We start from the raw sequence: 24,960 nt of genomic DNA on the forward strand, positions 1-24,960 counted from the left end.
TTTGCAAAGTGTTTTACCATTAACACTGAGTTCAGCATCATAGAAAATGGGTAGATGTTAAACAGTTTGGGGAACAAAATTGAAGCCTGAGGAACCCCACATTGAAGGCTCCACAGGCCTAGAAAACACTCCCCAAGCATTACCCTCTGGAAGCAACCATCCAAGTAGGACTGGAACCACCGCAAAACGGTGCCCCCCACCCCTAACTCTGACAGCTACTACAGAGGAATACCACGGTAGATGGTATCAAAAGCCACTGAGAGGTCAAGGAGAAAGAATAGGACACCTGTGTCTCTGCCGATAGAGGTGACCAAAGCAGTTTCTGTACCAAAGCTTAGCCTAAACCCAAACTGAAATGGATCTAGAAAAGCAGTTTCCTCCAAGGGGACCTGGATCTGGTGCTTAACCACCTGCTTAAGAACCTTGCCCAAGGAGGAGTGATTGATCACTGGCCAGCGGTTACTTAGATTTTCCAAATCCAAGGAGAGTCTCTTGTTTTACCACTGCCCTCCTTCAGGTAGGCAGGGACCACTCTCTCTTGCAAGTCCGCATTAATCACCTCCCTGGCCCAGTCAGTTGTCCCCTTCCCCCCATGCTTCTAGTTTTTATTAGCCAAGAGGGGGAAGGGTGCAGAGCATAAGTGGTCACCCAAATGGATCTAAGCACCTTGTCCACAAGACCATATAATATCCATAGCCACTACCTTCCTTTCCCCAACTTTGTACTGCCATCTTGGAGAACCAAAATGGTGTAGTAATGAGACTGCTGTAACCAAAAGGCAGCCTAAAATAACCCAGTTCTCGGTCATTACTTTTGAAGTTCAAGGAAAGGGCTTCCACATTGTCTATGTTCCACCACCATCCTTCTCCTGGAGACTGCTATAATAAGGAGCTTAGGAAAGGGAAGATAATTGAATTTAAGCATACTTTTTTTTGTCAACAAGGGGGAGATGAATCCAGAAAATATATGTAGCTATTCTCCTCCCCCAGCCTTACCGCATATAGAAAACTATCTAATCAAGAAAATGATTGCAGTAGAGGCAAGATCATTTTGAAAAAAATAGAGCATTTTTGTCACAGTAAAACAATACATGGCTGAAGCTTACCTTTCCTATTCCATCGTTCTGCATGATGGAATTGTAAATGTCTTGCTCAGAACTAAAATCTATGCAAACCAAATTGTATAAAGCAATGATTTTCAAAATAGTATTTCATCTCTGGCAAGACCAGGAAATACCATAAAAATCTAAATTATCTGAAAGAAGTAGTTTATCTTCAGATCTTCAAAGGGTTCTGTGTCTGAAATGCATAAAAATGCTCATTTTTTTCCTTTGGCGCATAGGAGTGTTATTGAAAGAAGGCTGCATTTCAAATAGTTTGTATAACTTAAAATTGATCTCTGCACTGCCAGACTTACAGTTTTGATCCATTTGGAGCCTATTTATTTAATGCTATGTGCAGTCATTATTGTTCTCCTTAATCATGTGGTTTGAAGGAACACTTATGAACCCCTTTATACCAATCATAGCACATGCTGTGTGTTAGATATTGGAAGACCTGTGTGTAAGTTGTTAAATTAAGAAATCAACCACATCCATCCAAGTCTCAATAAAACCCCATAATCTCTTTGCAGAGCTCGTTACAGAATTGGTGCTAATCACTAGTAATGTTTGAGCAAGTAGGATCTTGCATGTTTATAATATAGGTATTATGAAAATACCAGTAGTTTTTCTAATTCGTTCTTGTTCATTTCACTTCCTTCTCTCAGTAATGTTCTCATAAGCCACAAAATAAAACATAAAAACAGGCACTGAGGTGAAGTGGCTTGTGCGAAATAATGCTTAACACAGTTGTGATATCTTTCTCTGCACTGCCTAACAATTCTGTTGTTTGTCCCTCATTAATTCCTTGTTCATTTTTAGATTTCTTTGCAGTTCCTCCAGTCAGAATCTTACATGCTTACACCTTGAGAACCCATTTTCGTAATTGGGATACCAAATGTCATTGTCTTTTTCTCTTTTGGTATTTTGAAGCTTGTGTCCTGGTTGCCTGTTCAAATGCCTCTGAATTCCATTGTTTTTGTCTGTCTTATACATCCTCTCCACCATCATTTAAACTGGAAACTGGGTATAGTCACCTCCTTTTGTGTCTATCCACTTATGCCGTCGCGGAGAGGAAGTTGTTGCATCGCTGCCCCCACCGCGCCCTGATGTGTGCTTTTGCCATGCACAGCAGAGGCGGGTTGCATCTTGGCGCATGCGAACGAAGAAGAAATTATAGAATGTTGTCTTACATGCATACTGCTGAATCTGTTTAGTCTTGAGAGGGTGGCTGAGTCATACTGTTAATCTATATTTTCAGTGGAAAAAAGAACCTGTGCAGTGTGGCTTCTGCTACTGGTTTTTGTTGTTGTTCCTTCTGAGCCTCGCTTGAGCTATCATTCTTTTCATGCAAACTACAGCTAGGCATTAATTTTATCTGCTCCCAAGAGCTGATCAGTTCTTACACGATGCTCCGTTGTCTTTCGTAGGCCTGCACCTGGTGAAGGAAAAGTTTCCAGGCACATCAGCAAGCGTCCCTTGGGCCTCATCAGATACCAGCCTTTAGTAGCCACTTTGTGTTATGACCTTGTATAACTAGCATTCCTGGTCTCTGTAAATGGCTGTTAGCATTAGGCCTGTGCTTTCTGAAGGTGCTGTTAAAGCATCTGGATTGATCTAAGGCACAGTACTGTGAAAGATCCTAATGGAAGATAAACAGAACAAGCATGTGTGGGGATTTATGATAAGGAAAACAGTTGTATACAAAGGGCTGTTCTCTTCAGCAAGAAGGCTCGCATGAGGAGGCGGAACAGAATTTATTACCCATTAGTGGTTTAAATACTATTAAATACAATTAAACCGTTGCTATACTGACTTAAATTAATGGCTTAGGGTGCGTGTATGTATGCATAGCATAGCTATTAAAAAAAATATTCTGTGGGTTGTGTGTTAGAGAGAAATAAAGGTATGTACCAGATTGAGGCATGAAGGCCAACTGACGTGGCTTCAGATAATAGCATGGGGGGGGGGTGTTAGAGAGAAAATTGAGGCATGAAGTGGCTTCGGATAAGTTTCATTCAAGAGCCACTAGACTTGCAGGACCACTACCAGCTCAAGCATGGTGCCCATGAAGGAAATATTAGGAACTAATGGATTTTTAGTTATTAAGCTCTTCAGGGTCCAAGGACAGATAGGTAGCCGTGTTGGTCTGCCATAGTCAAAACAAAAAAAATTCCTTCCAGTAGCACCTTAAAGACCAACTAAGTTAGTTCTTGGTATGAGCTTTTGTGTGCATGCACACTTCTTTGTGTGCATGCACACCAAGGAATGTTTCTTAAGTACTGTAGTGGCTGTTCAGCTCCTCCTTAAATGCCACTCCCTCTTGAAGAGGATGTATATGTCTGGTCATTGGACACAAGTATGTTGACCGTTGTTAGATATTGCCTTCCTTTTTTGTTATCTCTTCCATGCCCCCAGAAACACAGCTCAGGCATATTGTGATGAAGTGTGATCCTGAATAGGTAAGGCAACACCTAGCATAATATGGGATGGAAACTGAATGTTGGACTGAAGGACAACTAACACCTGCATTAGTGAGTTTCTGAGGGCTGTTGTAGATACTTTTAGACAATAAAGGTTGTTGTTGTTGTTGTTTAGTCATTTAGTCGTGTCCGACTCTTTGTGACCCCTTGGACCAGAGCATGCCAGGCACTCCTGTCTTCCACTGCCTCCCGCAGTTTGGTCAAACTCATGCTGGTAGCTTCAAGAACACTGTCCAACCATCTTGTCCTCTGTCATCCCCTTCTCTTTGTGCCCTCAATCTTTCCCAACATCAGGGTCTTTTCCAGGGAGTCTTCTCTTCTCATGAGGTGGCCAAAGTACTGGAGCCTCAGCTTCAGGATCTGTCCTTCCAGTGAGCACTCAGGGCTGATTTCCTTAAGGATGGATAGGTTTGATCTTCTTGCAGTCCATGGGACTCTCAAGCGTCTCCTCCAGCACCATAATTCAAAAGCATCAATTTTTCGGCGGTCAGCCTTCTTTATGGTCCAGCTCTCACTTTCATACATCACTACTGGGAAAATCATAGCTTTACTATACGGACCAATAAAGGTTACTGTTAATCTACTGAAGTCTCTGGTGCTTGTTAGACATGGTGTTAGAAGTCAGAACCACACCACAGAGCATCCAGTGAGGGGGAGGGGAAACGTTTTTGCAGCTCAGCAAAGGAACAACGCCTAAAATGACTCAATTCTCCTCACCAGAGGCTGCTGATCTTAGCAGGCCTGATGGGATGGCCAGAATGGAAGCAGCAGTTCCCTCATGACAAAATTGCCACAAAACTAAATTCAAAAGTAACAAGATGTATGTATCGTAGTACTTGGGCCCGCACATTACATATTTTTCGGTTGACATACAGCATTTATGCTTTGTGGTGTAGGCCTTCATTTCCTAGTTTGTGGACACGGGTGGCGCTGTGGTCTAGACCACAGAGCCTCTTGGGCATGGCGGTTTGAATCCCCGTGACGGGGTGAGTTCCTGTTGCTTGGTCCCAGCTCCTGCCAACCTAGCAGTTTGAAAGCACGCAAGTGCAAGTAGATAAATAGGTACCACTGTGGTCAGAAGATAAAGGGCGTTTCCATTCACTCTGGCACTGGTCAGGGTCCTCCATGCACCAAAAGCGGTTTAGTCATGCTGGCCACATGACCCGGAAAGCTGTCTGTGGACAAACACCGGCTCCCTCAGTCTGAAAGCGAGATGAGCACCACAACCCTATAGTCGCCTTTGACTGGACTTAACCGTCCCAGGGTTCCTTTACCTTACCTTTTTTTTTACCTTATTAGTTTGCCAAGTCAAGTGTTCTAAAGCTAGAAAGCATTAGAACCCCTTATTGCACACTCCCATGAACCTTGGCAGAAGTATTAACCAGGTGTGCAGTTAAGTATTTGCCTCGGGCTATTTGTGTGGAAAAGGTGCCTTGGTAAGCTTTTTTTCTGAAGCACCTACTATATTCTGTCAAGCAGAATGAACTCTGTGAGCTCCCCAAACTCTGTCTCCGCAACGTTTGGCTCAATACATTTTTATTTATTATTTAGAAGACTAACAGAAGTAGTGTAAAATGCAATCGGTCTCAGCAAACCTAAGGAAAGGGGCCTCACTGTTTCTCTCACTTTATCCAGGCCAACTCCACTTGGCTTCTAACAAATAAGTGTGTGGCCTCAGTGACCATTAGAGAGGTGCTCACTCTAATATAGAAGCTTAGCCCAGGGAGCCATTTTTAATTAATAACAAGGCCTACTATTGGTACACTTTTGGGATGTAATGATCTTCAGGAGGAATTGATAGTAGAGACTTTCAAACTTTACAGTCTTCCTTACAGCCCTAGGTGGGTGTTGAAATTCCTTTAGCCTGGATTCGTGCAAGGAAAGAAGTACAGTGGTACCTCGGGTTACAGACCCTTCAGGTTACAGACTCCGCTAACCCAGAAATATTACCTCAGGTTAAGAACTTTGCTTCAGGATGAGAACAGAAATCGTGCGGTGGTGGCGACGTGGCGGCAGCAGGAGGCCCCATTAGCTAAAGTGGTCTTCAGGTTAAGAACAGTTTCAGGTTAAGAACGGACCTCCAGAACGAATTAAGTACTTAACCTGAGGTACCACTGTAACTGAGTCTTGTATATTTTCATAGTCAGGGATTGTTTTTAAAATATGTTTTGGGATCAAAAGCAGCAATATTGTATCAAGCGCTTCTGTGTCTGAAGCACAAAAGTTTTATTTTTTATTAAAAAAGCACGGTTCAATCCAAACAATTGCCTTTATAACCCCAGACTAAACATAGACTGTGTGTGTGTGTTTGCAATAAATATTAGCTTTAGACCTTTGTTAATCCACCTTTTCACTCTAGGTCATGTTAATAATCTGAATTTATAAATTCTTCAAAGCATACCATTAAAAATACATTATTAATAACACAAAGACTGTTATTGTACTACCTTGTTGAATACCATCATTTGCTTTCTTTGCCTGCACATTTTCGTTTTTGCTTGGTTGTTTTTTTGCCTCTGGTGTAGTATTGATGTAACTACTTCTACAGCAGGCATTTTTTGATGCTCAATAAAACCTCAGCTTGCTAATTGAATGTCTGAATGCTGCTGCATGTTTTGTTTATTTTTAAAACCTGTAAAGCTATGATGTCTGAGTCAAATCTGGGCTGAACTTCTGCCTTCTGAACTCCAGAATAGGAAATGTGTGTAGGGGATTAAATATAACTTTTCTGGAAATTTGGAAGTTCTTGAAGTCATGGCCCTGATATGTGTAGGTGAGGGAATTCTCCAACCTGAAACCACGAAGAGCCAGGTGAGAACACTGGTGAGGCAGTGTAGACTGTACTAAGCTACATAGACCAATGGTTTTACTTTGGTATAAGGCAGAGCAGAGTGAAGAATTGTCATGGTGGACCTGCATCAACACATCTGCCCCACCTGTAACCGAACATGTCTCTCCCATATCCATCTCTATAGCCACAGCAGGTGCTGTAACTCACCCGAAGGCGTTGTCTCCCGAGACAGACGGATTCCAACCAAACTTTAGTATGTAGAAATGTCCTATATTTGAAGGAGTGAAACACGCCAATATACAGTGCTGGACATGGGAGTTACAAGCAAATGTGGTGTAAGCTAACTAAACATATCTTTTTGCAGATTGATACTTGGGGAGTGGAAAATGGAAAGCGCCATTATGGTAGTAAGTAAAGGAAAGCTATGGCTTAAAACAGAAGTGCATGTGTTTCTAGAGAGAACATGGAAATTAATGTGCCTTTTATTCAATTTAGATGATGTTGCTCATTCAGGAACAGGAAATATTTCATAGGATTTTTCAATGTGAGTCTGGGACACAGAAAGTCCACTTTTCCTTGATTTTCTTACTTTCCATCTCTTCATCTTCCTAGTGTAGGGTTTTCTTAATGTATGGGAACATTTTACCATACAACACCCAGCTTGAATTCTGAAGTGATTTTGTCTTTGAACCTCCTCTGTGCTTCTCTTGAGTGTGTGGATTGGCTCTGAACATCAACTTTAAACCCCTCTGTCTTCAGGCCCCAAGTGAATGTACAACAATAACAGTCTTCCTATTCTCCAAACCAAGTCTTATGTGAAACTTTTGGTGATCCAAGAGATTAAATGATGCTGTATGTTTGCCAGCAGAACCAGCTGCTGCAGTTTCTCCATCAAATAAAAGCTTGTGAACAAACAGGGTTTAGGGAAGGAATTCAGTGGGTGGGGCACAAGATTAACTCATACTTAAGCGTCTCTCCCCATCATCGAGAGAAATTATGGAAGAAGGTGATAAATCTGAAATATCTTTATTGGGCAGAACATGGTGGAGTTTTAGTTTGGTAACTATGGAGGTATTTGGTGGTTGACTGGTTGTTAAAATTTAAAGTAGGTCACGCTACCTCCACTCAATACCTCTAAGAGCATAACTCTCTCCTCCAGAGTTTTAATTACAGTGGTGGCTTCCATAAGGGGATCTAGTTTATGGCATAGCATTCAGACAGCTCATCCTTGCTCCTAGGAGTCATTTATATGGGCTCCAGGTATATCTGTCAAACCACAAATGGCAATGAAAGAATGAAGAATGTTAATTTAACTGAAGCTCCTTTTGCTGTTAATGAAAGTACCACCAGCTGCACATCATAAACATTGCTGTTTATCTGCCTCAGCTCTGTATTATTCACTGAGGCCTACCGTGATTGATAGAGGTGGAATTGGAATGATGGGCTGAGCGTAACAACTTTCTCAGTAGTGCTACTTCAGATTGTGTTTTTTATTGTAGGAGACAGCTCAGAAATTTTAATTACTTTTCAAACTAGCAAGTGCTGATTGTGTCAAATGCTGATAATTGGTTTATGACATAGAGGTGTGCTATAAATTAAGCAGAGGCCAGCACAGATAATTTGCGTGTTACCTAGCTGGGAGGGATGCAGAGTGGGGGAGTTTTATTGAAATGACAACTGACTGTTAGGGGACCTTCACTTTTCTGTGTCAAAAGTGTCCATTACCTACAAGGTACACAGCTGCCTAAGCAAGATATTCTATAGGAAGTGGACAGCCTTGGAACAATAATGATGTGCAAAGCCGCTTTATGATTGCACAAGTTACTGAATAATGTAGAACTCTGTGAAGCAGTTCTCTCCAGTATATTAAACATTAATGTTAACTTGGAAAAATAAAACGATAGACTTCTGTTCATCCATCAGAGATTAGATGCATTAAATTTATATCTATTTTTATTGTATAATATCCTCTTCCATTGTCAAGTGATGAGTCATGCAGTTTATTATAGGACACTTGTGATCCGGAGACCCACCAGAGCATTTTTAGGTACACAGAATTAAATAAATAGATTATATATATATATCCAAGTCTAAGAAAAGTCTGGTTCAAAATTTGATCTCAGGGATGCACTTTCTCCCTAGAAAATATGAGCAACAGGCTTGGATTCACACAGACTTTGTGCTGCAATTCACTCGACCCAATAAAAAGCCACCTAGAATGGTCAGGTGACACCTTGATGGTGTAGGATGTTGCCCAGAGAGCTACAGCTGGAGGCAGGTATTGGTGGGGACTATATTACACATACTTGATCAAAGGCATTGCTTCCACGAGACTCGTAAAAACATGTTGCATGAAGTGCTTTGAGTCTTTTCTTTCATTGGACCAGATGTTGGGTGGCTAGTTTTGACCTTTGGATCCAGTCCAGTGTAGGAAGCTTAATGTTGTCATGCAGCCTGGTTTTGTGCATGTTTCCAGAGAAGTAATTCCCCACTGTGATCAGTCTGTTAGGAAACTGGAAACCATTTCTCCAGCACAAGGACTCCAGTATTGCCTCCATTTTCTAACTGAGTCTCTGAGGGAGGAATGCTAGCTTAGATTGTTTGTTGATTCTCATTTCCCACTCCACCTCTGCAACGCCCCTCATTTAGCAATTCCTGTTTTACAAATATCAAAATGGAAGCCTCTTCATTTAAGTTTTTATATCCTCAGAGAACCTGCGTGCTTTTCTGGACACCAACAAATCTGAGCTGAGAAATCATAGTGCCTTATCAAGCATTTTTTGTGTGTCAAGGCCTCTTCCATGCTTTTATATGGTAACTTTCGTTTATTGCTCATATTTCTTTTCCTTTCTTCCTGCGTTTTTATAAACTAACCTTTACTGCCAGCAAAGCTACTATGGTGCAGTCGTATGAGCATATCTATCAGATTAGTGCCTCTAAAATAAAAGAGCTATGTTGCAAAAAAGAGACCTAGCTCTTTAAACCCCCTGCTCCTATATGAGATGCAATTATGAACTTGAGATGGGCTGCATGGATTGAGCAAACAAACAAAACTCTTAACAACTCCATTAACACTGTGTTCATTTTCATCAGGCATGGATTCCACCTAATGTACCACTAACCATTATTTTCTCACCTAGTTTGCTCAGCACTGACAGATAATAGATGAACCCATTACAAATATATTTGACACTGCATCCATGAAGATGTGAAAATTGGAGTCTCTCATCGTGATTTAAAATGTGTGCTCACTCGCTCAAATGAGGTGGAAGAGGCTTCGGTGGAAATAAAGCAAGCCAAATTGCTAGAAAGACTGCCTCAGTGTCATTCAGGTTAATGTACCTGCATTGTGTCTTTATAGAGTCCATCCAAGAGTAGCATGGGATGAATCTCTGCTTCATCAAGAGTTCTCAGGATCATGCTTTTTCCCTTGGTGAGAAACACTTAATCAATGAAGATGATGATTTTAATTCTGTCATTAATTCAAGGTCTGATAGGAATGACCACGAGACACCTTGTCTGTGACCTTGGGAATGGAATCCCAATCTGATCATGACCAAATCTATTAATTTCTCTTTGTGTCACCTGTGTGTATTAGAGCATGTGTGAACCTCACCCTGGGACTTTGTATTAATCGAGTTTGTTGTAATTCGGTAGATGTGACCATAAAGAGTTATAATACAGATTGGACTGCAATATTGATAGTGAGTGGTTGCACACTCAGCCATAAACCTGTAGGGATAGTTAGATAGCCTTCATTTTCTTTCTGTTCTAAATTAAGACTGTTGAAATATGGGAGGGGTCTATGCAGAAGTGGACTTTTATATGGAAGGATTGTGAACAATACAGTGGTACCTCTGGTTGCGAGCGGAATCTGTTCCAGAGGCCCGTTCACAATATTAGCAGAATGCAACCCGCAGTGGGGCAAGATCCGCTGCTTCTGCACATGCGCGTGACATCATTTTGCGTGTCTGCGAAACCCAGAAGTAACCCTTTCCGGTACTTCCGGGTTGCCGCGGGACACAACCTGAAAAAACGTTTCAAGAAGCAAACGTAACATGAGGTATGACTGTACCTCATGTACCTCAATTCTGGTACCGAAAACAAGTTTTTTGCCTCACATTGTATTGTGTTCTTTAATTCCAACTGTATTTCTTTTGCACCCTACTCTGGCTGGTGGACTAGTAAAAAACAAAGTAGATCCAACAAGACTGAAGTCTGCCTTGCCCACAGTGAAACAGATTATTTGCTCCACTTTGGGTGGATCTCATACATCGTTGCCATCTTATGAACTGTCTCCTAGAGCTGCCCCCTCATGGGCTTGGGCTGGGTTATCATTTGAACGTAAATCTTGTTATACGTAAGGCTACAGGTGGAGGTTGATACGACCAAATGCTTCTCCATACAAAAAAATTAAAGCTTCCTGTGTGAAAAGAACTTATTTGTATGTAAAAAAATATAATCAGGTATGTTTCCCTAAATCTGTGACCTGAAGTAGTACAGCCCAGAAACAGATTTGCCATCTCAAAACGATGCAGAAATAACGGGGAAGAATTTGGAAATCATTTTATAATTTCCATATGCCAAACCTCAGGAATTTATTTCCGTTTCTTTGTTTTTCCTAACCAGTTGACAACTGTATTCATTCACAGTGCGCAAAGATTTGGGGGGGGGGGGGAATCCTACTTCGCATATAAAACAAAAAATTGTAAGACTGCAAGCTCCTGTTTAATAAACATACATCGTGCTTTTTAAAGGGGGCGTTTCTGGGTTTGCATCTGTGATTCCCCCATTGCTAATGTTTAAACATCTTGCTGTTGAAGCTGTTATGTCTCTCTGTCTCTCTTTCTCTTAAATCTGACACACACACACCAACCCCCCCCCCCCACAATAAGATTTTAGGACTCTTGGAAATATATAGCTTGCAGTAATGTCAGAAAGTGTTGGCAGCAATCTTGAAAGCTCCGTGTGCCTGAAAACAACCAAACTTCTGAGTGTCTAATTTTCCATCCAAATATGTCACACAGACTGGTGTTTTTAAGCTTTACATCTATCACAACATCAATTTTCACCCAGTGTTTGTTGGAAAGTTTTGAAGGAAAAATAAAAGCTGCTAATTTACCCCCTGTAATTTCACAGCAGTCATCAAAGGAATGCATCTGACCACGTGCCCTTTGGACACCTGCCTTTTCTGGCTGGTTTAAAGCTAGTTGGAGCAGGCTGACCAAGTTGGTACAGGTGTATGTGAACGAATCATTGCATGATTGGGGAGGTGGTGGTGCCCATTGCTCTTAAGAATCGGGGGTGATGTTTGCTCTTCAAAAAGCCTCAACTAGACCAAGTGCTGTGTAATAGCTACCAGGCAATTGCCAGCATCACTTTCGACCATAGCTGTCAAGCGTCCCTTATGTGGCAGGACAGTCCCTTATCCCAGCGCTATGTCCCACTGCTGTCCCTTATTGCTGAGGCTTCGTTTGGCTGCTGGCTGGGCTTTCTGCCTTTGGCTCAGAAGGGCTCAGAAGTTGAACATACCTGCGCCCGGAAAATGCCTTATTTTGTCTGCTGATCCCTTATTTTCAAGGCTGCTGGTCCCTTATTTTCAAATCTGTAAGTTGACAGCTTTGCTTTCAACAGTGGGGAAGGCAGTGGATAAGGTGGTTGCTGAACAACTGCAGAGTATTCCCGGTTGACCCTGATTAGCTGGGTCCACTTCATCTGTGTTGAGGGCTGGTTTGGGGACTGAATCAGCCTTGATCACCCTGAGCTTTATCGGAGAGAGATGGGGGAGTGTGACCCTGTTAATCATGCTAGGTGTCTCAGTGGCTTTTGCTACTATTGACCATGGTACTTTCCTGGGCTGACTATTCCACATGGGTATTGAGGAGTTTGACTGTATTACCGAGGTTCCAGTTCTACCTGTGTCATCATGTCCAGGGAGTAGCATGTGGGGGATGCTCATTGACCACCTGGCTATGGGATTCCACGGGGCACTATTCTGTCTCCAGTGTTATCTAACATCTATATGAAGCTGTTGGGCGTGGTCATTATGAGTCTTGGAGCACAGTGTCATCCGTATGCTGGTGACAAATATTTCTATATCGCCGTAATATCTGAATCAGGAATGGCTGTGTATGCCCTGGAGTAGTGCCTGAGTGCAATGGTGGTCTGGATGTGACCCAGTAGTTTAAATCCTAAGAAGATGGAAGCTCCGTGAGTAGGTGGTTCCCATGTCTGAATGATAGGCCAACTGTCTTTTCTGGACAGGGTTGCACTCTTTCTAAAGGAGCATGTATGTAGCTTGGAGGTGCTCTTGGATCCATCTTGGTTGTTAGAACCACAAGAGTGACCTCTGTGGCTAGGAATGCCTTTTTTGCAGCTTCGCCTGGTGCACCAGATATAGCCCTGTTTGGAATGGGACAGCCTGGCCACTGTAGTCCCATGTATTCGTAACCTCAAGACTGAATTACTGCAATGCACTCAGTCTGAGCTTCCCTTTGGCCTGATTTGGAAGGCCCAGCAAGTGCAGAACTACTTATGGCGGCAGACAGTCGACAGCTGACAGCATTTGACACCTCTGCAAAAATATCTGCTTCCCATATGTTACTGGTTGAGGTTCAAGGTTCTTGTGTTAATATACAAAGCCCAGAAGACTTGGGTCCAGGATACCTGAGCCCTTACATCCAAGCTTGATCACTGAGATCCTCTGTAGTAGCACTATTAGTTGTATTCAGTGTTGCAGAAGCCGAGCTGATTTCAAGTCAAGTATTTAATATTGCCGGTCCCATGATGTGGAATATTCTTCCAGCAGAGATTTAGCAGGTATCCTCGCTGCTAACTTTCAGGAGTCTTTTGAAGACCTCATTATGCCAACAGACCTACTTAATAAAGTAAAGCCATTTGCTTAAAATTTTCTGAAGATGAGCCTCTCACTCATTTTGTGTAATTCTGTTTTTTTATGATACCCAATGTTTTATTGTACCTATGAATATTATTGTATGCTGCCTTGATACTATTATTTTTTTGCCACTAAAAGTAAATCATTGCCATCTACAAATGTGCAGTGGTATTTTATGTAGTATAAGTAATACATCAATTGATAAAATACACCAAAGTAGGAAGAGAAGATTTTCATACTGCTTTGTGCAGCACTGAAATACCTAGAGAAGAATTCACTTTATCCTTCAGCAATAATACTCATCTAGCTTGAGCCTGTCTCTAGTTGGGCAGAGAAGAGAAATTGAAGGGCAAATGATATTGCAGTGTGATCTTGCTTTATTTTAAATTTCAAACTTGTTAATAAATGCCAAGTTGGCATATACAGAGCTTTTATACATAGATTCTATTAGCAAATTTAGCTCTACAATTTGCAAAAATTTTGCCTAAAATTTAATAAAAAAGATAAGGAACAAAAAACGCCAAGAAGGAAAATGAAAAAAAACTATTTAAGCTTCCCCTTCTGCTTATATTATCTTGCTTAATGGAGAGTTATCTCACTTAAATATTAGGATTTACAGTAAAGCAAAATAGAGGTTAAATAATTAGATAGGCTTGGTTTTCTTAAGTTTATATTATATGAGTATTGGTAAGATGCACATTTAGCAAATAGCACATTTTTTCATACTTAATAAACCTCCTGTTTTTGTTTTTTTAAAATGTCCCTGGCAACTTTTGCTGTTTTATTACACAAGATTATATTTATATAGCATATTTTTCTATTATTCTTTCCTTACATTTTAGGTGTGGTATATGTGCCACTCCTCATTTCTCTTAAAAGGTAGAATAATCCAACTATAAATGAGTGTTTGATAGCCAACTTTAGTCTCCTAACCTTTGTTAAATTTGCTATGTGAACTACACATAAACACCTTATGTGCCCTTGGGGAATATATAATCCATTTTATATAAAAGAATTGGGGTTGGGTCCAAAGAGAACTGTGCATGGAAAGAAAAGAGCTGCTAGCATAAGAATTTGTGTGTCACCATAATTATGAACTGTTGCAGTTACCATGCTTCTCTACTTGTACAAAATTTTGATTTTCTTACTCACATAAACTCTGCCATGAATGTCCCTGTGTTGAGCTTAATACATGGGCAGCTAGCTCTTTTGCTTATCCAATTCAGGAGTCCTTTTGGCCTGTTGGGAACCCTAGAAAAGGATTTCCCCAGCCACTCTTAATTACACAGCAGTAGCCGTATGCACATAGGATGCGTGAATGAGTTAAGCTGAATTCATAGATGCTGGAAGTGGGGGTAGTATACATGATCTTGCTGTTGTCCTTCCTTTTCAGTCCTGGTGTTCAGTGTAATGTAGGGAAAGTGCAACCCTGTAGAAGAACAGAAAATCATGCACCTGCCACATGGTTAATAACTTTTATCTCTCAATGTTGAGCTTCTAAGGCTACACAAATATATAATATACAGTCATACCTTGTTTCGACCGGGATCTGTTCTGGAGCCCCAGCCGCTAGCCAAAACGGACACAGGGCAAAGTGCCACGTCTGCGCATGTGCGTGGAGTGTTTTACGCTGCTGCACATGCACGAGCGGCAAACCTGGAAGTTACCTGTCCTGGTACTTCTGGGTTTGCCGTGGACATTCACCGGAATGGACGCTAGACATGATGGACATTCACGGAGGTATTACTGTATACAGTGGTACCTCTGGTTAAGTACTTAATTTGTTCCGGAGATCTGTTCTTAACCTGGAACTGTTCTTAACATGAAGCACTACTTTAGCTAATGGGGCCTCCCGCTGCCGCCACGCCGTCGCTGCACGATTTCTGTTCTCATCCTGAAGCAAAGTTCTTAACCCGAGGTAATATTTCTGGGTTAGCAGAGTCTGTAACCTGAAGCATATGTAACCAGAGGTACCACTGTGTGTGTGTGTATGTATATATATATATATATATATATATATATATAATAAAAATCAACAACAGCTTACAGTGGTACCTCGCAAGACGAATGCCTCACAAGACGGAAAACTCGCAAGAAGAAAGAGTTTTCCGTTTTTCGAGATGCTTCGCCAGACGAATTTCCCTATGGGCTTCCTTCGCAAGACGAAAGCCCATAGGGAAATCTCCGGGGACAGCGGGGAAGCACAGCGCGTCTTCCCCACTGTCCTCGGACCTCCTCCGAAGGCTGGCGGTGGACCGCCAGCCTTCAGAACAGGTCCGGGGACAGAGGAGAAGCGCAACGCGCCTTCCCCTCTGTTCCTGGACCTGTCCTGAAGACTTGCGGTGGGGAGAAAAGCCCTTCTCCGCACCGCCAGCCCGGCAAGCGGTTTCCATAGGAACGCATTAATTGATTTTCAATGCATTCCTATGGGAAACCGTGCTTCCCAAGACAAAAAACTTGCAAGAAGAAAAAACTCGCAGAACGAATTAATTTCGTCTTGCGAGGCACCACTGTAATTCTTATCAGAACAAAGTGTCCCTGTGTGGCCATAAGTGGAATAATAATATATTGTAAGCCAACTTGAGCATGGTTTTGACTTTGGAAAGGCTGTGTATAACTAAAATGATTGATTGATCGATTAAAGTTTTCTTTTGTCCGCATATTTTTTTGCATAGGAACATTTTCTTTTAGACGGCTTGTTTTCATAAGTGCTGATACTGATTCTACCACTCCCAGTGTTCCCTAGGTATTTATCGGTGGTGAGGGGGGAGGCATTGGTTTGTTTGTTTGCTCGTTTGTTTTTATAAAATTTATACACTGCTTGATTATAAACAATGACAACAAAAACACCTGCAGTGGTTTACAAAAAGATTTTAAGAATCATGAAAAAATCACAACCATACTTTAAAAGTTAAAACACTGAAATGGATTAAAATTACCTCAACTTTCTTAGCATCTGGGTAGGTTTGTCTAAACAAGAGTGTTTTTACAAGGTGTCAAAAATAGTATAGTTGGAGGCACCTTCTTGATCTCAATAGGCAGGGAGTTTCAAAGTGAAGATGCTGTCTCACTAAACTAGTTCTTACAAATGCAGAATGGTTACTATGTGGTATAATTTTGTTATTGGAGCTAGGCTTTCGGGAATAATTTGATAGAGAAAAATGTTTATTATTGGATGAATGACAATTAAACAGCAAAAAAAGTCCATTAAGCGCCAAATGTTGGAGGGGATGCAATATACCTCAGGGACTTTCCTACATCTCTGGTGACACTGTGACAACCTGTACTGCTTTTAGTCAGCAGTCTTCGAAGAAATAGGAGTAATTTGTAGTATTATGATAAACCCAACTGCTTTGTTATCCTTGCTAGGAATAATAGCTAAATCAATATAATAGTAATAGCGAAATTTCATTGGGAGATGTTGATATTTTTGCTGGTAACTGCCTACTTAGAAAGAACTAAATGTTTGCCCTCTGCACCAGGGCTGTCAATAGATTCCTGGTATGCTCAGGTGTGGTCTACAGCTTTGGCTGATTGACCCGCCAGGTCAGGACAGCCAGAGGCAAGGTGAGTCCTTTGTCCTTTACAACACTCAACATCCACTCCTCTACCATATGAAAAGCAACAGTCGATCAAGACAATCTCCTCAGACTCATGGAAACAACTAGAGAGACCTATTGGATTAGTTTTTAATAGGCATTATAAATCAGTTCTAAGTACAGTGGTACCTCAGGTTAAGTACTTAATTCGTTCCGGATGTCCGTGCTTAACCTGAAACTGTTCTTAACCTAAAGCACCACTTTAGCTAATGGGGCCTCCTGCTGCTGCTGTGCCGCTGGAGCATGATTTCTGTTCTTATCCTGAAGCAAAGTTATTAACCTGAGGTACTATTTCTGGATTAGCGGAGTCTGTAACCTGAAGCGTATGTAACCTGAGGTACCACTGTAGTGATTCTGACTTTAAGCTATTGTACCTTTCCCTCCGAGAAATGCCAAACTAGCTGATTGATTGGTGTTTATTGTATTTTGAATTGCCTTTGCTACGTGTGATTAATGGAAGACAACACAAACTAGAGAGAATGAGCCATGGTTTGTTCATCTGTGATACAAGCAATGGTTTGATAAACAATTATGGCTTAGCAATATGGGAATCAGTCCACTGCTTCATTCCTCCCAGTGCTGGCTTTCCTCACATCATGCATAATTTTAGAAACCTCTTTCATTTCTCCTACTTTCTTACCTTTTCTCTAAACTTAAAAAGCCCCAAATGCAGTGCCAAGCCAAATAGATGCTGATTTGCTGCTTAGCTTATCCACCATTAATGGCTTGGTATTGCACCTGAGCGCTGCACTGTAGGTGTCAAAACATAGTCTCCTAGCATGCGTCACGGTGAAAAGCGTGGCTTGTTCACTTGTACATACGGATTTTGCTTTTCTTTTCCTACACAGGTCGGAGAAGCATAACTGTGAGATGACCCTCAGTTTCAGCTACTAAACTATCTAGTATCTCATTTACCTTTGCAGGACTCCTTTCTCCTGTCTCTCTAAAATCTTTGTTACACGAGGCTGAAATGTGATGTACTGAAAATACAAAATCAATATGTGGTGTTATATTCACTTTAAAAGAAAAAAAAATTATATTGATTCTGAGGTAATGGCAGCAGTTCATTTTGTAGGAATGCATGCCACCTCCTGTCTTTAGGATTATTTCCACATTTATTACATCTGAGCTAGAGTACATGGATATAAAACTGTCTCGATGTTCTTTTATAACTGGGTACCAAAATTGTCCGTACTCAAAAATAAAAATGGTCGGTATGCAACTTAGGTTTACTGACAGTATACCCCGTGAAATTAATCAGTTTCAGTAGGTTTACTCTGTATAAAAAATTAGGTGAATATCACCCATTGAACTGTGACTTTAGCATGTTTCCTTAAAGGCAAAAGTTTATTATTGTAGTTTCCCCCTTTATTATGCATAGATTCCTTCTCATGCTGTTCTTGAACACTATGTCATATGTTCAATACCACCTTTGGTTTCAGGTAGTATTTTAAGGGTGTTTTTACACCTTTTGAAGGAAACAGCTTGCTATCCTGCTCAAAATCTGCCAGTGGAATCAAAACAATAAAGACTAAACCTCACTTTTTGTGGACTGTATCATTTCAGGCTGCAGGTGGTAGGGTTGTTTGAATTCTCCCTGCCGCTGTACTAAAATGGTATGATCCAGCAAAAGATTTACCGCTCCATTCTGGCTAAATGCGTGCATGAGCTTTCATCCAGCCCAAAGTTTTGGTAAAAATACTGTCGTTGGCAATATTATAGCATGGTGCCTTGTTGTCAGATTTAGTTCTGTGTAAGTAATGGAGGCAACGAAACTATTTGGCTCTCTGTGTACATATTTTTGTTTCTCTTGTGGGGGGAATCATTGTCCTTCAAATTAAGCGCTGTATATGAAACTTCTGCTAACATGAATTTATTTGTTTATATATTTCAGTTGAATTTCATTTTCAGAAATTTACATTTTCTTCTTTTTCCCTTCCTAGGTGGTTTGGTTTCTTAGACCCCTTGCTTTAAGGAGTTGGAATCTTGTGGTTACTTCCGATTGCAAGAGATTGATTTAAATACAGATTCTGGGAACTGTAAGGTAAGCTCCCCCCCCCCCTTTTTTTAAAAAAGCAGATTGTCTTCTGTTTTGTCACAAATGTGCCTTTTAAATGGTGCCAACTTCTGAATTTATGGCTGCTTGTCACGTTACTTAGTTCACCATGCCTGCTAAAGACTGATGCACATGAAGCTGTATCTGGGGTGACTTTCAATGATATACAAAGATGCACACTCTCTTGCTGTAGCTAATCTGCTCGCTAAACTGCTGCACCAATTGGTTTGTTGCGAGGCAACAATGCCTACCTTACTACTTTTATATCAGAGCAGTTTTTTCCATTAGTGTAACCATTTTTGGAGTGGCTCTGAAGCACTACTCGTTCTGCTGTTAGTGGTGTGGGATTACAATATTGGTATTTAATCTGCTTCTGTAATTGGAAAAAAAATCAAGCCTTTTCTGAGATGTTGTTTTCGTAACCTCTCTTCTGCTCATTGCTTTGCAAACCTAAACATACCAAGTTTGGGGGCTCCCAGTAGTGATGTCAACCCTTCTTCAACCATGCTTTCATAGCAGGCTAGTAATCTTGCAAGAGGTCTGCAGCCTGGGGAGACATATCAGCTTGTTTCAGTTGTAAATGCGCAATCCCCCAATCTTGCAAAATTCCCTGAAGTGTATTCCAGTACTTGGTACAAGTATTGCCTTACTGACATACGAGGGGAAGCAAATCCCCTCCTGTCCATGCCTTCGTTAATGGTCATAGTTTGTGCCATGTATGAGCCCAGCTTATTTCTTCTTGCCCATTACTGTAAATTGACCTTCCTTTGAAATGGTAGGAAATGCCTGTTTTTGTCCACTTTTGTTCCTGGGGGACGGACGGACCTTATATTCCTTGTAATAATAAAAGAAACTTATTTGGCAGGATGCAAAAAGTGCTTTAAAAAAAATCTAAGCAGTTTATATAAAAAGATATAATATTCTTTAAAAAAAATTCTGAAAACAAAGAGACTTAAAATTAACCAGATACAGTGGTACCTCGGGTTAAGTACTTAATTCATTCCGGAGGTCCGTACTTAACCTGAAACTGTTCTTAACCTGAAGCACCCCTTTAGCTAGTGGAGCCTCCTGCTGCTGCCACGCTGCTGGAGCACAATTTCTGTTCTCATCCTGAAGCAAAGTTCTTAACCTGAAGTACTATTTCTGGGTTAGCGGAGTCTGTAACCTGAAGCGTATGTAACCTGAAGTGTATGTAACCCGAGGTACCACTGTACAGATAAAAACCAACTGCCAGTGCTTGTACATTTTCTTCTTTTTCCACAATCTTGGTGTGGGCTTCTGAAACATATTCACGCTGCAAAGCATTTATAAATTGCAGCCCAGAAACAGTATAGTTATTCCAATAATATAAAGTATAGGATAGTTATCTTCTTTTCTTTCCCCTTCCTGAAGCAGACATTAGTTTCCGATGCACTGCTAGAAATCTGAATTCTATAGTCAGGGTAGGAACAAACTGAGTACTGGAACTTAAAGCTGTGATGCAATTGTGTATTACCTTGGGGAAGTTATGTGAGATAGCTAGTAAGCTATCAGTGAAACAGCAATTGCCCATGTAGTATTAAGAGGCTTGCGTACTGATCAATTGAATCGGTGAGGTTATTAAAAGCATATTTCAGGAAAGTCTCAATAGTGTGTCTCTTTCCTTTTAGCTTAGTAAGCAAAAAACAAAAACAAAAACAAAACTTGAAACAAAAAGGTGTTACAGGGAAGGCTTCTAACTTCTGCGAAGTGTCTGTTTTAACATTCTCCCTCTTAAGTTTCTTAAGTGTTTCAAAAAGAACATTTATTTGGTTGGGATTCCCATTATCTCTGTCCAGCTTTTCTTTTCTTAAAAAAAAATGGTGTATAATATTGTGCAACAAAATGAGATGCTTTTATCAAAATTCCCTTGTGGGAATCTAAATTGCTGCTTGAAAATCAAAGGTGAGATACAGTAAGGTTGCTAGGATGCCTTGATTATGTGCAGTCGAGCGTCAGGACTAGAACCAGATCTTGGGAACAGATATTAGAAACATGCCATTATTTGCAAATGTAACATGCTTTCACAAAAGCCAGAAAGAATAATGAGTGGAAAATAAGCTCTCAAGGGTCCCCCCCCCCAAGTTTGGTATGATTTTAGGGTGGGTGGGTGTGTTTTAAAAAATCCTTAATTTCCCCCCCCCTTCCTTACTTTAAAAGCTTTTATGCTAATAAAAGATCCTTTGTTTTTGAGGAAAATAACTTTAAAAAGCTACCTTTCCCATATGTCTTCCAGTCCATCTGTGCTGCTAGCATAACAACCTCATTTCTCACCTTCTTTCACAGGCGTTTTGCCAAATTCTTTCCAAGTTTTATCTAGCACATGCACTAACCCTTAAAAAAAAAAAGAGCAGTCTCCCTAAAAGAGTGAACTCTATTTAACCATCAGTGCAATCCAGAAAATGACTGGTGTACTAAATCCCCGTTGAACACCATGAGATTTAAAGAGCTTAACTGTACATTGAAGCCCCACTGATCTCAGAGAGGCTTGAGCACATCTCTCCTTTTTCCTGAATTGTGTTAAAGGGGCTAGAAGGAGCCGTGTGGGGTGTCCAACACTTCGACCTTTAGAAAATCGTCATTCCTAGTACTTCTATATCATCGAAGCAACTTTCAGTCTACTTAGCTTCACTATGTTCCTGCAACATAGTTCCTCCGAGACTATGAACCTGAAACAATTATTGGGGAGTAAGCCAAAGAGCTTTCCTTTTTCAGCGGGAACTCAGTTCTGGCACCTCTTTTTATTTTAAAAAGAAGAAGAAAAAAAGCACTGGTAAGCCCCATAGACTTTTTGTGAACATGTCTAGAATCACGCTGCACAATAGCTATCAAAATGGCGCACCAACATCCCCACCAGCCAATCAGAGCTGTTGTAGTGTTTCCCTGGAGCAGGTACCCCCAAACTCAGCCCTCCAGATGCTTGGGGACTACGGTTCCTGTCACCCCTGACCCCACTGTTCCTGTTAGCTAGGAATGATGGGAGTTGTAGTCCCAAAACATCTGGAGGGCCGAGTTTGGGGATACCTGCCCTGGAGGAAGAAGAGAGACAGCTTAGTGGAGAACTCCCTCAGCAAAATTTCCTGTCTCCTTCCTCTTTTCAGGAAAGAATGGAGGAAAATGCACACTTAGTACCATTCAGACCATCTCAGTAGAAATATGAATGACCCACATGTAGCCCCATTCCTGCTCCATTTTGAGATCTGATTCAACCAGTAAGTCTATAACAGTTTCCTGTATTTGTCCAAAGTAAGAAACGATGGCTACTAACCTCTGAACAAGTCAGGATTCTAAACAGCTTGAGAGTTGGTTTTGGATAGTTTCTTGTGCTTCCTGGTTCGGATGAAATGGAAAGAATGGGTAATTAGAGATTCCCATATTGCATTCAGGTTCACGTCAAAGGAAGCAGCCAACAGGCTGTGTGCTCAGGCAAAGGCCCATTTATCTCTCTGGTTATTAAGCTGACACAGTGCTTGTCTAAACTGTTTAGAATGGTGGAGACAAGCCACACTTCTGCATTCTTTTCACTAGGAAAGGCTAAATACCCTCTGAACAGTTTCCATCCTACTACAGTGGTACCTTGGGTTAAGTACTTAATTCGTTCCGGAGGTCCGTACTTAACCTGAAACTGTACTTAACCTGAAGCACCACTTTAGCTAATGGGGCCTCCTGCTGCTGCCACACCACCGGAGCACGATTTCTGTTCTCATCCTGAAGCAAAGTTCTTAACCTGAGGTACTATTTCTGGGTTAGTGGAGTCTGTAACCTGAAGCGTATGTAACCTGAAGTGTATGTAACCTGCGGTACCACTGTATAGATCTTTACAATCTCTGCTGCTTATTTTTAAACTTGCCTGACTGAGGGGATGATCATGGGCATAGATACGTAGGCCAGGCAATGTGTGATCCATACATTCAGTGCGTATACCTGCTTGTTTGACTGATGCAGTATGCCTTCCAACTCTTATGATTCCCCCAAAAAGGAGGTGTCATGTGAACCAAGTCTTAAATGGAGTGCCTGAGTCATCTGTTACGTTTTTATGGGGGAAGCTTCGGCTCAGTCTGCTGTGACTCGGAGACTATCCTTGGCCGGATCAATGTTGTGTGAACTAGCCCATAGATTATTTCATTTCCTTTATTTGAGCTGTCAAGCAACTGTTGTACACATTTGACAGGCTTTTTGAAGCTACTTCAAAAAAGACAGATCATACTTTCATAGAAATACTCTGCAGTATCTCATTTAGCGTGTAGCCTGAAACTCCTGGTGAAAAATGATTTCAATTAAAGCTAATATATTTTAAGAAAACATTATTGATCAGTGTCAATACTGAACACTGCCCCCTCCTTCTCCCCCCAACTGAAACTAAAGAGATTATCTCATGTCACTAGAAAATAAATTGTAATGTCAAAAAGAGCATTGCTTTAAAGGTCAGAGTGCCCATGTGCTCTCTTTCCCAACAATATTGAGATTTCCCCCAAACTATCAAAATAACTGTTATTACAAACAAAACAAATTGAGATTCTAAAAGTTAATAATAAAACATGAATTACTTTGAGGTAACAGTGAGAACTATGCCTTCAGCTAGAAGGGATCAGAAATGAGATTTACTCTGTTCGTATTACTAAACAGTCTATTATTCCCATGAGCTATTTCAGAAACTTTTGGTCTTGTTTTGGGATTAGAAATAAGTTATACATATTCAGCACCACACACCAGACACTTTTCTTACTGAGCTATTAATGGAATTTTTGTGGGAACAGTACTCTGTGACTTTCTGTACTCTTATATGTAAACACTGCATTGTGTGTTATGAAAACCTTCAAAGGAAAGCAAACATTTTTTTTCCACGGAAAGCAATTTTTATGAATATATGAAACTGCCTTATAGTCCGACTTGGTGAGGCAGTCCTATCTCCCTTCAAGGCTTTGAGTTGAGATTCATTTCAGCCCTTTTACCTGAGCTTAAAAACATAAAGCAAGGATGTGTGAATTTGAGTGTGGAATTATTTGCATACCAAACATATATGCTGTACCACTGATTTTTAAATTACCACATTTTTCCATGTATAAGACTAGGTTTCCCCCCTAAAAATAATGTCCAAAATTTGGGGGCGTCTTATACACAGATAGATTTCCCCCCTCCCATTTTCTTAAATTGGAGTCCCTAAAAATAGGGGGCGTCTTATACATGGGGGGCATATTATAGACAAAAAAATATGGTATATCTATATCCTGCTCTTGCATGAGGCTTCCCAGGGGTTGCCTGTTGAGGAAACTGATCAGGTCTGCACCACTCAACTCTTAATTTCAGTAGTGTGGTAACACCAGATCCTACAAGGCCATTACTTGACCCTAATGACTGCATGTTCCTTAGAACTTAAGAACTTTCCTTCAGGATGAGAACAGAAATCGTGCTCCGGCGGCGGCACAGCAGCAGGAGGCCCCATTAGCTAAAGTGGTGCTTCAGGTTAAGAACAGTTTCAGGTTAAGAATAGACCTCTGGAACGAATTAAGTACTTCACCCGAGGTACCACTGTAGTTCACACTTCCAGCCAAGGACAGACCCACAAAAAGCACATCGCAGTAGTCAAGCCTTGAGGTTACTAATGCGTAAACCAATGTGGTCAGGCTGTTGCCAGTGGTTGAAGCCAGTGTGCCCTCTGGAAGTGGTAAAAAGCATTCCTGGCTTGGCCCTCTAACATAGCTGTCAAGCGTCCCTTATTTGGCAGGACAGTCCCTTATCCCAGCGCCATGTCCCGCTGCTGTCCCTTATTGATGAGGCTTTGTTTGGCTGCTGGCTGGGCTTTCTGCCTTTGGCTCGGAGGGGCTCAGAAGCCGAACATACCCGTGCCTGGAAAATCCCTTATTTTGGCTGCTGATCCCTTATTTTCAAATCTGTAAGTTGACAGCTATGCCCTCTAGTGACAAAGATGTATCAAAGAAACTCTGAGTGAATCCATGCACCTTCAGAGGGAGGACCACTGTGACTCTGGAGTACCATCTCCTTAAATATATAGGCCATA

At 41.2% G+C, this 24,960-nt stretch overlaps 1 protein-coding gene and 1 long non-coding RNA gene across 3 annotated transcripts in view; one reads left to right on the forward strand and one right to left on the reverse strand.

Moving 5' to 3' along the window:
- Window positions 1–24,960, forward strand: part of KLHL29 (kelch like family member 29) — a 384,113-nt gene that overhangs the window by 38,073 nt on the left and 321,080 nt on the right. For both annotated transcript variants that reach the window (XM_083730231.1, XM_083730232.1), the window contains exon 2: window positions 18,811–18,911. The gene's annotated coding sequence lies outside the window, so the exon portion shown is untranslated. The remainder of the gene's footprint in view (window positions 1–18,810; window positions 18,912–24,960) is intronic.
- LOC310840835 lies at window positions 14,623–19,718 on the reverse strand. The gene is made up of 3 exons (XR_014562189.1): window positions 19,384–19,718; window positions 17,783–17,847; window positions 14,623–14,697 (listed from the first exon to the last, which is right to left on the reverse strand). It is a non-coding gene; the product is annotated as an uncharacterized lncRNA (long non-coding RNA).

The sequence above is a fragment of the Podarcis gaigeae genome, assembly GCF_964106915.1.
Source record: "Podarcis gaigeae genome assembly, chromosome: 3".
Classification (NCBI taxonomy): domain Eukaryota; kingdom Metazoa; phylum Chordata; class Lepidosauria; order Squamata; family Lacertidae; genus Podarcis; species Podarcis gaigeae.